This window comes from Lepisosteus oculatus, unplaced genomic scaffold (genome assembly GCF_040954835.1).
Source record: "Lepisosteus oculatus isolate fLepOcu1 unplaced genomic scaffold, fLepOcu1.hap2 HAP2_SCAFFOLD_52, whole genome shotgun sequence".
NCBI classification, from domain to species: domain Eukaryota; kingdom Metazoa; phylum Chordata; class Actinopteri; order Semionotiformes; family Lepisosteidae; genus Lepisosteus; species Lepisosteus oculatus.
In genome coordinates this window covers 1411364-1423830 of record NW_027168064.1, presented here as the reverse complement: position 1 = coordinate 1423830, position 12467 = coordinate 1411364, and the positions used below count along the sequence as shown (strand labels likewise).

General features: G+C 46.4%; 5 non-coding genes across 5 annotated transcripts; 3 read left to right on the top strand and 2 right to left on the bottom strand.

Moving 5' to 3' along the window:
- Nucleotides 1-1559: 1559 nt before the first annotated feature.
- On the top strand, nucleotides 1560-1630 carry trnag-gcc (transfer RNA glycine (anticodon GCC)). Its single transcript has one exon. It is a non-coding gene; the product is annotated as a tRNA-Gly (tRNA).
- Nucleotides 1631-7067: 5437 nt separating this feature from the next.
- Nucleotides 7068-7209, bottom strand: LOC138230848 (U4 spliceosomal RNA). Its single transcript, XR_011186442.1, has one exon. It is a non-coding gene; the product is annotated as a U4 spliceosomal RNA (small nuclear RNA).
- A 1292-nt stretch (nucleotides 7210-8501) lies between these two features.
- Nucleotides 8502-8620, top strand: LOC138230987 (5S ribosomal RNA). Its single transcript, XR_011186572.1, has one exon. It is a non-coding gene; the product is annotated as a 5S ribosomal RNA (ribosomal RNA).
- A 635-nt stretch (nucleotides 8621-9255) lies between these two features.
- LOC138230804 (U1 spliceosomal RNA) lies at nucleotides 9256-9419 on the bottom strand. Its single transcript, XR_011186408.1, has one exon. It is a non-coding gene; the product is annotated as a U1 spliceosomal RNA (small nuclear RNA).
- A 1766-nt stretch (nucleotides 9420-11185) lies between these two features.
- Nucleotides 11186-11304, top strand: LOC138230999 (5S ribosomal RNA). Its single transcript, XR_011186584.1, has one exon. It is a non-coding gene; the product is annotated as a 5S ribosomal RNA (ribosomal RNA).
- Nucleotides 11305-12467: the final 1163 nt, after the last annotated feature.

Genomic DNA, 12467 nt, shown 5'->3' with positions numbered 1-12467 from the left:
CCAAAGCTGTTAGGTTCCTTTCCGTGGTGAGATGGGTTGTCATGCAACGCTGCCACATAGTGCCGACAGACAAGTGTGTTGCGGGAGAAGAGAAAAGTGTTTGAAGATTTAAGAGTGTCTTAGGTGGAGCCAAAATCAAGTGTCACAAATGCAAGTGGGAAGATTTCCAATGTTTAATATGGTCAAAATAAGCGGAAGTTACCAGCTGGTCCGGCACAGTCTGCCATGCTTTTGTCATATACTGTAAAGTGGTGTGGAACTGGGTGTCGAACTGGAGCCTCACCATTTGCATATGTGAGGCTCCAGTTATACATCGAGTGTCACATTAAATGACAAAAATGAAGAGAGTTAAAGCACCTGGAGAGGTTTTCTTACAACTTTTGAGCTGACACAGTTTTGGAAAATGTTTCCTTCACGGTGCACTGAACAACATAGGCAGCCAAGAGTCTCCAAAACAAAACAGAATGGACAGATAGGAGAAAATTCCCACTCGTCCTGAAGTTCCCAAAATCCAGCACTGAGCGTAAACAAAGTGTCTAAGTAGCGTGGGAATGCTAACCCTAACCCTAGCTGGAGTTTGAGCAATCCGGCACTGAGCGTAAGAAGATGAGTCAAAGTAACGTCTAATCGGATTAGTTTCCTTAGAGCTGGTTCAGAGTTTGCTCAAGAGTTTACCTTTCACAGATGCGCAAAGAAGAATGTTGGGGGTGCACGCTTCAAGGCGCCTTACAGCTGTAGGGAGTGATTCGAGACGATTCGTGGCGTGTGCTCGTTCCCATATACCGTACGACCCGGGGTGCAGTGCTAGGATGACGTACAATACCGCTTGGGCACGTAACGGGGTTATATGCAAGTGCAGGACGTGAGGGTTTTCGTTTGTTCGTTTTGTTTTGCTCTGCTTTGCTTTGTTTTGCTTTCCATCGCGTTGGTAAGAGCGTAAATAAAAAGGCGATTCCTGTGTCTACCACTAATGTAAGAGCTATTTCAAGTGCGACGTGGTGCGGCTTTTCAAATGCTTGTGGGCATTTCTCTGTTGTTGATTCTTTTTTTGTGTGTAACAAAGTGGCATTTTCATGTCCGGACGGGGAGACTTTATCATTCCGACATGAAGCCACCCTTAAGTCCTCTGAGGCGTGTCTGTCTGCAAGGCTTGTATTTTGGAAATGTTTTTTTGAAACGGAGAACGACTTTGAAATAGGCTTCCGCCGGCGCCTCGCGATCCAGGTAAGATTGTAGCAAGAACGCAGCGGCAGTGGGGCTTGCTGTAGTCGTGGCTGAGTGGTTAAGGCAATGGACTAGAAATCCATTGGGGTCTCCCCGCACAGGTTCCAATCCTGCCGACTACGTTGTCCACTTTCAGTCGGTGTGTTTCGGCTCAAGCAAAGAAGCGCGCCTCTTTGCTGTTCCTGGTGGTTTTAAAACGGCCAATCGCTTGTACCCGCTGCCTTGGAAATAAGTTCTTCAGCGTCCGCAAATGGCATTTTGCAGCTGGAAGCAGATGTCGACGCGTTTTGCACAGAGCACCAAAAAAGCGTCTTTTTTAAAGGCCCAGGCACTGAGCATTGGTGGTTCAGTGGTAGAATTCTCGCCTGCCACGCGGGAGGCTCGGGTTCGATTCCCGGCCAATGCAGTGGCTTTTGCAGCGAGCGGCTCCATCACTTGCATCCCCTTGCAACTCGCAACTGAAAACCCACTGAAGCTAAGCAGGTGTGAGCCAGGTCAGTACCTGGATGAGCTACAGGGAAAAACAAAGCTTCCAGCTGGAAGCGGTGTTAATGGTGCCGGCGGGGGGGCGCTCACCCTGAGGTCTGTGCGGGTCCCAATGCCCCAGTATAGTGACGGAGATGCTGTGTTGTAAAAGGGCGCTGTCTTTTGGATGAGATGTAAAACCGAGGTCACAGCGCTCTGTGGTCATTAAAAATGACCACCAAAACCTTTGACAAAAGCTCTTGGTAATTGATGGTCTTCAATAATGCTTCTCCTTTAGGTACATTTTAAATCAGCTGAAAAATGCTGTGAAATGGGGGGGCACTTCAGGCCAGTGTAGGATTTGGGTTACAAGAACCATGAAACTGCACGAGAAAGCCCGTACACTGATTACACGGCTTTCTATTCAAAGGAGGACAAAAGAAATTCCCTGAGTTTGATTTTTTGCAGCACAGAGAGGAGCACTGTCGTGAGGCTGGTTAGCTCAGTTGGTTAGAGCGTGGTGCTAATAACGCCAAGGTCGCGGGTTTGAGCCCTGTACGGGCTAGGTCCAGGTCCCTTTTTGTGAAACAGGCAAATGACTGTCTCAGGGGCCCATTCCTCATTCTCAAGACACATGTATGCAGTATGTACACTGTGCATTGAGCAATAGGGACTGAATACACCACAGGTAAGGTTAGAAGTCATTCTGAGGTGCCACATGTGAGGGATACAGCTAGGCATCCGAAATGTAGGGTTTGAGACCCTTCAGGAGTACTGCATCCTTTGAGACAGACCCGTGCATGTTAAACAAATGATCATTTCTTTCGGCATTAGGGACTAAATATACTAAACATATGATGCTAAAATGTTATTTTCACATATATTAATGTAATAAATGATTGCTTATGCTTTAGAAACAAATCTAATTAAAATAAAAGCTTAAGTTTTGTATTTATCTTGTACCATAGAACATGATTTTCTTTGTATTTCAAGCCCACAAAGTGTCCAAATGACGCACTACATGATATAAGGAAGATTATCACATGCATATCGGTATTATCTTTCTTATGAAAATGCATTCCTTTCATTACCTTTTACTTTTTAAAATGAACTCAAATTGAGTATAATGTAATAATTTAAGTAGAATAGATTCTAATAATATAATGATCCAGTGTTTTGCACTACTTCACTGCTTCACTGCTCTATGCCATCTGGAAATAAATCCTCAGACTGCTTACTGCCCTGGGCATGTACCAATAAATTAAAGGAGCACATCTGTTTATCACTGCGTTGAAGCAGGAGACACACAGTCTCTGCAAACACATCCTAGATACAGTGTTCCAGCACCTTTGACCTCATCCAGAACATATCATTTCTTGAAAGGGATTGCTGTCCGAATGCACATCTGAATCCCAAGCAGAATCTCTAGTAAAATACGATCATTTGTGAAACAGGCAAATGACTGTCTCAGGGGCCCATTCCTCATTGTCAGACACATGTATGGAATGCTTTCACCGTGCATTGAGCAATAGGGATTAAAAACACCGCAGGTAAGGTTAGATGTCATGTTCTATGATCATTTCTTTCAGCATTAGGGACTAAATATACTAAACGTATGATGCTAAAATGTTATTTTCACATATATTAATGTAATAAATGATTGCTTATGCTTTATAAACAAATCTAATTAAAATAAAAGCTTAAGTTTTGTATTTATCTTGTACCATAGTACATGATTTGCTTTGTATTTCAAGCCCACAAAGTGTCCAAATGTTCTATGATCATTTCTTTCAGCATTAGGGACTAAATATACCAAACGTATGATGCTAAAATCCTGAAAAAAGGATGTGCTCCATCTCGTCAGTAGATTGGATTCCAAAACTGATTTGGGTCAATATACATTACCTTTGAAATTAAAGTACAGTCTACTGTAGGGAACCATCAACTTAGAAAGCATTGGCCTTCCCTGGGGGTCAGGTAGGTGCAAAAGATAAACCTTTATCCTATCTTTATCTTAAGATAAGTGGCCAAGCAGTATTTTTCCAAGTTTCACCAAGCACATCATGTTGCCATAGTAGACAAAGTTCTATAAAATGTTAAATAACTTTTAAAAAAAGCATCTTGGTCTTACAGTACTGTACAAGGTGAATTAAACTGTCCCTGGTAATAAAAAGTAATTAGAAGCATCTCAGAAACTTTATCTCTAGAAACATTAGCTGTTTTATATCATGTAATTTAGTGTGATGTTGTCAGAATTCAAGGACATTATCACACACAGAAATTGGTTCAGTTAAATCTAAAAAACACAGCTAAACATGGGTTTAAATGTAACAGAAGTCTTACCTCTTGTCAAAAGATTTAATTCAAGAAGCGATGTAATAAATGATTGCTTATGCTTTATAAAGAAATCTAATTAAAATAAAAGCTTAAGTTTTGTATTTATCTTGTACCATAGAACATGATTTTCTTTGTATTTGAAGCCCACAAAGTGTCCAAATGATGCACTACATGATATAAGGAAGATTATCACATGCATATCGGTATTATCTTTCTTATGAAAATGCATTCCTTTCATTACCTTTTACTTTTTAAAATGAACTCAAATTGTGTATAATGTAATAATTTAAGTAGAATAGATTCAGGTAGGAAATATAGAGTCATGATGTATATGGCTGACATCATTTCACATGGGTGAATTTTAAGCTAAGAAATAAAAACATTTACAATGAAGATACCATTGCTTAATTTTAAATGCCTTTAAAAAATAAATGCCTCCTGAGAATAATTTGCCACTCCCAGATCCTTGGTAAGGTACTGTTTGAATCCAATCAGGAGAGGAGCATCCAGGGAGTGCTTTCTATAGAGTCCAGCTTGGGCCACTCTCTTCCGGCCTGCTGATACTTTTTAACTACTCAGGGCCTGTAAGGATATAAAACACCGGTTTAAACATTTTATACCTATAAGACAAATTAGAATTTTAGTAAAAAATAGATACATCTGAAAAATAAAAAAGTCTTACTGCTGATAGAGTTCTTCAGAGCTCACATCTTCCCCTTCCTTATCCGCTTCTGTTTCAGTTTCTAGAGCAGCCTCTGGCATCTAATCCTCCTGGACAGCGGCCTCTTGCTCAGGGCCGCTGGAATGCAGGTAGATTCTTTTCAACATGCTTTTACATAATATGTTGTAACAATGATTTCAAAAAGAAACTACAGAAGCCTTACAGATTAAAAATATCTCACCTTGCCAATGTGTCTTCAGGCTTCCCATGTACAAAAAGGCCCAAGGACTCTAGCAGTCTTACAACCACTATCCTGTTTGCCTCACCAGACACGATCTCTATTCTGTGGTAATCCACGATGACCCCCTTCTTCAGGTGATTCATCATGTCCTCCCTCGCCTGTTGAGAGGCCATCCTGATCTTTTCTGCCGTGGCGTGCTTCATACACGCCCTCTTCAAGTGAGCAGGAAGCTGATCAAGAGTATTCAGGTACATCTTGCACACCAGGGGAATCCGCGCGGGTTTCCTTTGAAAATAAATAATACCATCTGTGTATAGAAACAAGCTAAGACTGATTTCTTAAATTATCCTTAATTTTCTCTCTCATAGTTTGAGCATAATGATTTTATTGCATTTATATAAGAATTGCTCATTGCTCCTAAATAAATAATGGTTTCATAAAAAAATGAACACTTACTTGGGCTCAGTCACAGACTTTCCAATAGAAGCCATTGTGGAGTTCAGCAACTGCAGGTCCTAGAAGTGGGGAAGGAATTTTAAAAGAGAAATTGAATTACAATACAGAAGGAATGGCTGAGGGTTCACTGAAATATATAAATATACAAATTCCAAAGACTGAGTCCATATAGAAACAACTACCTTTCATTTTCAGTATAAGAAAAAAAAACATTATCTTCCAAAGCATCATAAAATTGTCCCTTCTTCCAGACTCTACTTCTCTCTTGTAGTAGTATAGCAGACCTTTCCAGGTGAGCAGATCACAGAGTCTGAAATGAGCTTCCTCCATCAAGCAAAGTACCTGAACATGACTCTGTCTTCATAAAAGCGCCCCTGTAATAAAGAAATTAAATCCGAAATCAAGAGGGCAGTTGCCTACTGAAATACAAGAAGTCATCAATTTTAACCTAGCAACACATTAAAGGCTGCATCTATACAAATACGATTCTAGAAATGCTCACCAGATTACGTTTTAAGAAGGAACTGCGCCTCAGGTTCCGCCGAGATCTTAACTCGGATGGCAGGATTCAGAGTCCGGAGTGCGGACTGATGGCGCACGGAGGGTCCATATACTGTGGATCCCTCAGTGATCTTCCGCGTATTCAAACCGCCAGCGTGTGACTCCCCTGTCCCCGTGACCTCATTGCTCTGCTCTCTCCTCTGTGCAGCTGAGCCCGACTCACGGTAAAATGGAAAAAAATATGCCCTCGACGTGAGATTTATTCTGGAGCGAGCCAGTGTTGCGCATAGCTGCCTTCAAAGCAGTTAACCCAGGTTCGATTCCCGGCCAACGCAGTTGCGAATGTTTTCAAATGCTGTCATGAGCCTTGGATTGTGACTAGCAAAGCGAAGCCTTTTGAAAGAGCTAAAGCACTGCAAAACGGAATTGAAGGAGAATCTTACAGGGGATTCTGAGCAGCGTCTGCATACATGCAGTCAGATAAAGGTGCTGAAAGCTTGAGCTACTCTCAATGTCATGCTGCCCTTCCCCGGAGTAAATCTGTTACATTGAAAGAATGCTTCTGGCAGGTTCAAAAAGGGACCCTTGTTAATTGGAGAAATCAATGATTTCGAATGAATTCTGTATGCGTTAAAAGACAGCTATACACAGAAAACATGCAGGACACTGCTCACGATGTTTCCCGAGCCGAAACACAGTGCGTTTTTCCAAGCCATTTGACAAAGCCCACCCACTGAAAACTGCAGCAGATCGTGTAAAGACGTTCAACTTTGTAACTACTGCACGCACAGGAAGCAGAATAAATTCCTCTTTTCAAACTGTCAAAGGTTTGCTTTGCGAACGCTGCAGGACATCGCACAATCTCTTTTGAATGGGGACAAACGATTTCTTATGGGGCGCAGTAAGTACAGACGTTTAAAATGCTCCACTCATGCCGACGATGCAGCATGAAGAAGCGCAACCTAACGTTTGACAGACAAAAGCCAGGCGCCGCTATGAGCAATATGAAATCATACTGACAGCACACGGCGTTTCGCGCTGACACAAAAGTAATCTCGACAGACGCTGTTCTCTGCATAAAGCTGAAAGAGCTAAAGAGCGTTCCTGTTGACACGTAACAAGCTCGTTTCTTTCTACCATGATATCACCGTGACCAAATCTGTCTTTAAACACCTTGCTCAGTCTCTGACAAGACTGTCAAAAATTGCTTTCGCCGATTGTATTGCAAACCGGCGGAAGCGGGGTATTGGGAAAAGTTTTCAACTAGCAATAATCGAGCCTCGGCTAAACCTCACAGGCTACGATACTGCCACTGCGCAAAGCTGACGGTTGCCAGGCAACCGCGGGGATCCTATGGAAATCGTTATCGATCGTCTCATGGCATGTCGTTGCTATAACGCTTCATATTTGTCGTCTTCTTCTTCTTCTAGCTTGAGGTTTTGAAGAATTTCATGACAGACAAGGGCTCCGTTGGGAACAAAGGGCGTTGTGAGAAAACCGTTGCTTATTTTCAGCAGCAGAAATACAACCCTTTAAATACAAGATGACAGAACAATGACGAAGGGCATGCCGGGAGGAACTCATGCACTACAGAGGAAAGGGGGCGGGCACGTACAGTTCACATTCAAGCCACAAGTACTCTTCTTGGATGTTGCACAAACAAATCCTAACGTCTTGAAAGCATTGCAGCATGTTTGTGTCCCATTTCCCGTGGCTGCGGGACGACTGACACGAACGGACAAACACAATCTGTGGCGTTTAGCGTGACATAGTCTTGCAGGCATCGTGCTGTCTCACTGCAATATTATACCGCTGGAGGAAACAGTCCATCTGGCCATGAAACTCATTTGAACGTCTAGCTACAGCAACTAACAATATCATGATTTATTCAGGATGTGTGGAATCAGCACGTCCCGGAGACAGCTTCCGAAATCGTGAGCATTCTCTGGTGGTAGGGGCGTTCAAGATGGCGCTCAGGTGGGAGGTAAAGTTTAGTGGTTGGGGAGTTTTTTTGAGTTTTTCATGACCTGAATGTTAATTTTTGCTTTTTTTGACTACAGAAAAATAAGGACTTAACACTAGTTGTTTAAACTTCAGTTTTAATTGAAAGAAAAAAAAACGATTTTTTTTTAGGTTTAAAAAGTCCGATATGAGTAACACTGGGAAAAGAAAAGAGAGTGCTGGGTCTTCGAAGGAGAACTCTAAGATACCTCAATCGTATATGTATAGCACTACAAAAAAATCGATGGCAACTAAAGGGAAAAGTGAAGCAGCTGCAGGGGCAGCAACAGGGCGGAGGCGCCGCGCGCCCGGCCGACGTGTTGGACCGGTGCGCTTTACGTGCTGAAATAAACACGCGACAGCCCCGAAATGTTTCCAGAGTGCTGTGCACTGAAGACTTGGCTGGTGCTCCTCTGTGCAGATTGTTGGTGCTCCTCCAGTGTGGGACGAGCCAACACAAGGGAGCGCATTCGCCAACATCCAGGCACGCAATGCGATTTGGAAAGCAGCTCCTTTCCAAAGAGTTGCACACGAACGATCCTTCAGTCCCGCTCGGGGGGCACGGAACCCCCGCCACACACAGCTTCAAGTAGCGAGTCAGGCGCTGGGGCTTTCGCTTACGGCCACACCACCCTGAAAACGCCCAATCTCATCTGATCTCGGAAGCTAAGCAGCGTCGGGCCTGGTTAGTACTTGGATGGGAGACTGCCTGGGAATACCAGGTGCTGTAAGCTTTTGCTCTCCCGGCCAGCAGGGGTCGCCGTTGGTGCCGTAGGCTTTGGGAGGAAAACCTGCAGGATGGAAAGGTGATCTATAGCCTCATCTCTAGAGATGTTTTGTTGCTGTGGCATGTGTGTGACCCATATTCAAAAAAAAAACCCGTCTGTAAAACGAATATCGAAGCTGCCTCTAAATCTGCAAATGAAGATGAGTCGATAAACCACTCGTTTTTCGTATAACTAGACATATATTCATTTGTTACCGATTTCATTCATTGAGCACGGATACAATAGAGGTACAGCCATTCACTGTTTGACATGTCTGCACTGGTACAGAACCGAGCAATCAGAAAACGGGTGAAACTGTCTTTAGACTCAGCATACAGTACCGAGGCCCCCCATGACCAAATAAAGGCTAACCTCGATAATCAGCCTAAAGAACGCAGACTACAGCAAAACGACTGACTTTGAAAAGGGAATGAACGTCCGGAAGGAGTAGTGGAACTAGCTTGAGATGCTTCTCCGGACCCCTAACTAAAAGCCAGCGAGAACCAGCAGCGGCGTCCACTCCTGTCGAACCGGGATCCTTCCGCAGCCACGCAGCTCGTGGTGTCTTAACCCTCCCGTATCTGATTTTGGACCAAGCACATCAGGGGAGAGCGCGAACGCAGTCCCCCACTACCAGAAATTATGCAGTCGAGATTCCCACATTTTGGGAATTTGCAGGGGTCAGCACAGCCGGAGTGCAATGGCCGAGCCTCGCCCTGGGTGAACCTCCTTCTTGATCAAGGTATCTCCCCTGCCAGGTAAGTATGAGTTAAACAGGCCCCTGCAAGCGGCCCGCACCCACAGCACAAATCGCGCAGCCTAGGCCACCTCCTCGCCCCGCACGCCACCGCCTCCTGCTGGGCCCACTCTTTCACACACTCACACGCCACACTAACACTCAAAAGTGTGGGCAAAACGAGAAAACGAGCGCGCCGTTTCCTACACATCTGCAGTCGCCGTTGCGCATTCGCAGCATGTCCCGGGATGCAATTCGGCCTCATTTGCATAACTCCAGACCGGCAGATCGCCACGCAAGCTCGCGACGTGCGCCTGCCACACACCGAACAAACCTTTTCAGCAATTTCCAAAAAACGGGCCTGCTCGCCTGCCCACAAGGCTCCGTCTCTTACCTGCTCTCCAGAGCCTGCTGCCTTCTGTGCTTTTCTCTCGGCACCGCTGCAGTGCACACAACTCCTGCAGCGGGAGGGGGGGAGAAAGTTCCCGCGCTCCGCCGCAGGGAAGGCTCGCTCCGTGCGCACACGTCCTTTCGATGCCAGTCCAACAAGTGCTCCGCATTAGCTGCGTCGGGGCTCCGGCGTGTCGCACCTCACCTCACCTCGCACTGCCCCCTCCTTGAATGTCTGCCGCTGGGCATGCCCCACTCTCCTCCGCCTTATCTTATCGCGTGTGAGCACCGACAATGGCCACAATGCCGGGGAATGGCACCTGTAAAGTGTTAATTGGGGCACAGGAACAGCCCGTCTCGTCTCGGGGGGGCCGGCTTCAGAGACAATACAGCAAACACAGCGGGGCGGGGGAAGAAGACGACACCACACATGCGGGTACATTCAGCTCCGGCGGGAACGAGACATTTGTCGGTCTTTTCAAGTGCCGAGAGCCGAGCAATCCTTCACTTGTATCGTTTCTCCCCGGTGACTAGATCTGGCCCTGCGACTCTCGACTGGGCTCACCCCCGGGGCAGCCCAGCAGGTGTGAGCCTGGCCGGCACCCGGATGGGAGATTCCACCCCGGAAAAGCTCCGGTTGCTGCTGCTCCTGCAAGAGGTGTGACTGGGACCAGTAGGGAGCGCTCACCCTGCGGGCTGTGTGGCTCTCTTACGCCCCAGCCTCCTGATGGAGGTCAAACCGAGGTCCCGACCCTCCTTGGCCATTAGGAAACCCCAGGGCGTCTCTCAAAAAGAGACGCCGGGGGTGTCCCTCTGGTGTTAGTGCTCCCCTTTACCCATCAGTCGGGGTCTCCTCCTAATCCCCGTCTCACCTGTAACAATCAATGACGAGGCCCCCCTGTCCGTGAGATTTAGTACTCGCGCAAGAGACCGGGGGCAGAGCGCGAACGCGGTCCCCCGCCCCCCACAAAGTGCGCGCTCCGGGTTCCCTCTCGGGGCCCTGCAACACAGCGGAAGGGCAGCGAGAAGGAGCCTCTTGCTCTGACGCCGCAAGGCCACAAGAGGGCGGAGGCGCCGCGCGCCCGGCCGACGTGTTGGACCGGTGCGCTTTACGTGCTGAAATAAACACGCGAAAGCCCCGAAATGTTTCCAGAGTGCTGTGCACTGGAGGTTTTTGTCTGGTGAAGACTTGCCTGGTGCTCCTCCGTGCAGATTGTTTGTCCTCCTCCAGTGCGGGACGAGCCAACACAAGGGAGCGCATTCGCCAACATCCAGGCACGCAATGCGATTTGGAAAGCAGCTCCTTTCCAAAGAGTTGCACACGAACGATCCTTCAGTCCCGCTCGGGGGGCACGGAACCCCCGCCACACACAGCTTCAAGTAGCGAGTCAGGCGCTGGGGCTTTCGCTTACGGCCACACCACCCTGAACACGCCCAATCTCGTCTGATCTCGGAAGCTAAGCAGCGTCGGGCCTGGTTAGTACTTGGATGGGAGACTGCCTGGGAATACCAGGTGCTGTAAGCTTTTGCTCTCCCGGCCAGCAGGGGTCGCCGTTGGTGCCGTAGGCTTTGGGAGGAAAACCTGCAGGATGGAAAGGTGATCTATAGCCTCATCTCTAGAGATGTTTTGTTGCTGTGGCATGTGTGTGACCCATATTCAAAAAAAAAACCCGTCTGTAAAACGAATATCGAAGCTGCCTCTAAATCTGCAAATGAAGATGAGTCGATAAACCACTCGTTTTTCGTATAACTAGACATATATTCATTTGTTACCGATTTCATTCATTGAGCACGGATACAATAGAGGTACAGCCATTCACTGTTTGACATGTCTGCACTGGTACAGAACCGAGCAATCAGAAAATGGGTGAAACTGTCTTTAGACTCAGCATACAGTAACCACTCGGCCACCTCGTCTAGGAAACTGGGCTGTCCTGACATGGGTTGGCGCACTCCAGTTGATCTTTTTCTTTTTTTCCCCTCATACTCGAGGGTCATTTTCCTGTTCCACATGCGATTTCAACATTTTCCTTGGGAGATGTCAAGCCAGCAAGCCACTGCTGTGGTTCAGTGGCCAGTGTGGAGTTCAGTGGCCCTGTTGTACACAGAAAGCACATTGAGCTCCTTGGACATGAAAAGTTCCAGATAAAAGCCATTTGTCATCCTTTCTCTTGGTGTCGATGTTGCTATTGTATGTAAAGGTGGCAACTTGCTCAGCGAGCAGGCGGAGCACACACCGAATGCAGATGTGTCTGAGTGGTGTGTCCAAGTGGCTGCAAAAGGACAGCACTCCCGGGGCGCCGTGGCTTAGTTGGTTAAAGCGCCCGTCTAGTAAACAAAAAATCCTGGGTCCGAATCCCAGCGGTGCCTTTTTTTGTTCTGTGTTCTCGAACAGAACTGGTCATTATGGACAACCGCATACGTCTAGACTTAATTAAATGCAAGTATTCATTTCCTGTCTTGAACGACTTGTTTTTCTTAAAATGGATGCAACTTGCAAAACATGAAATACAAACCTCGCTAATCAGCGCTCGCGGCTGGCAAAAAAAAAAGAAGTCAGCAATGTTTTTTTCTTTAACCTTAAGCCTGCTAATGGAGAAGAACCTAGTCGCCACATCACATACATCCGTTTCAACGATAAGAAGGTAACAACTATCCTCACTCCAGAGTAAATCTCACGTTGAGGGC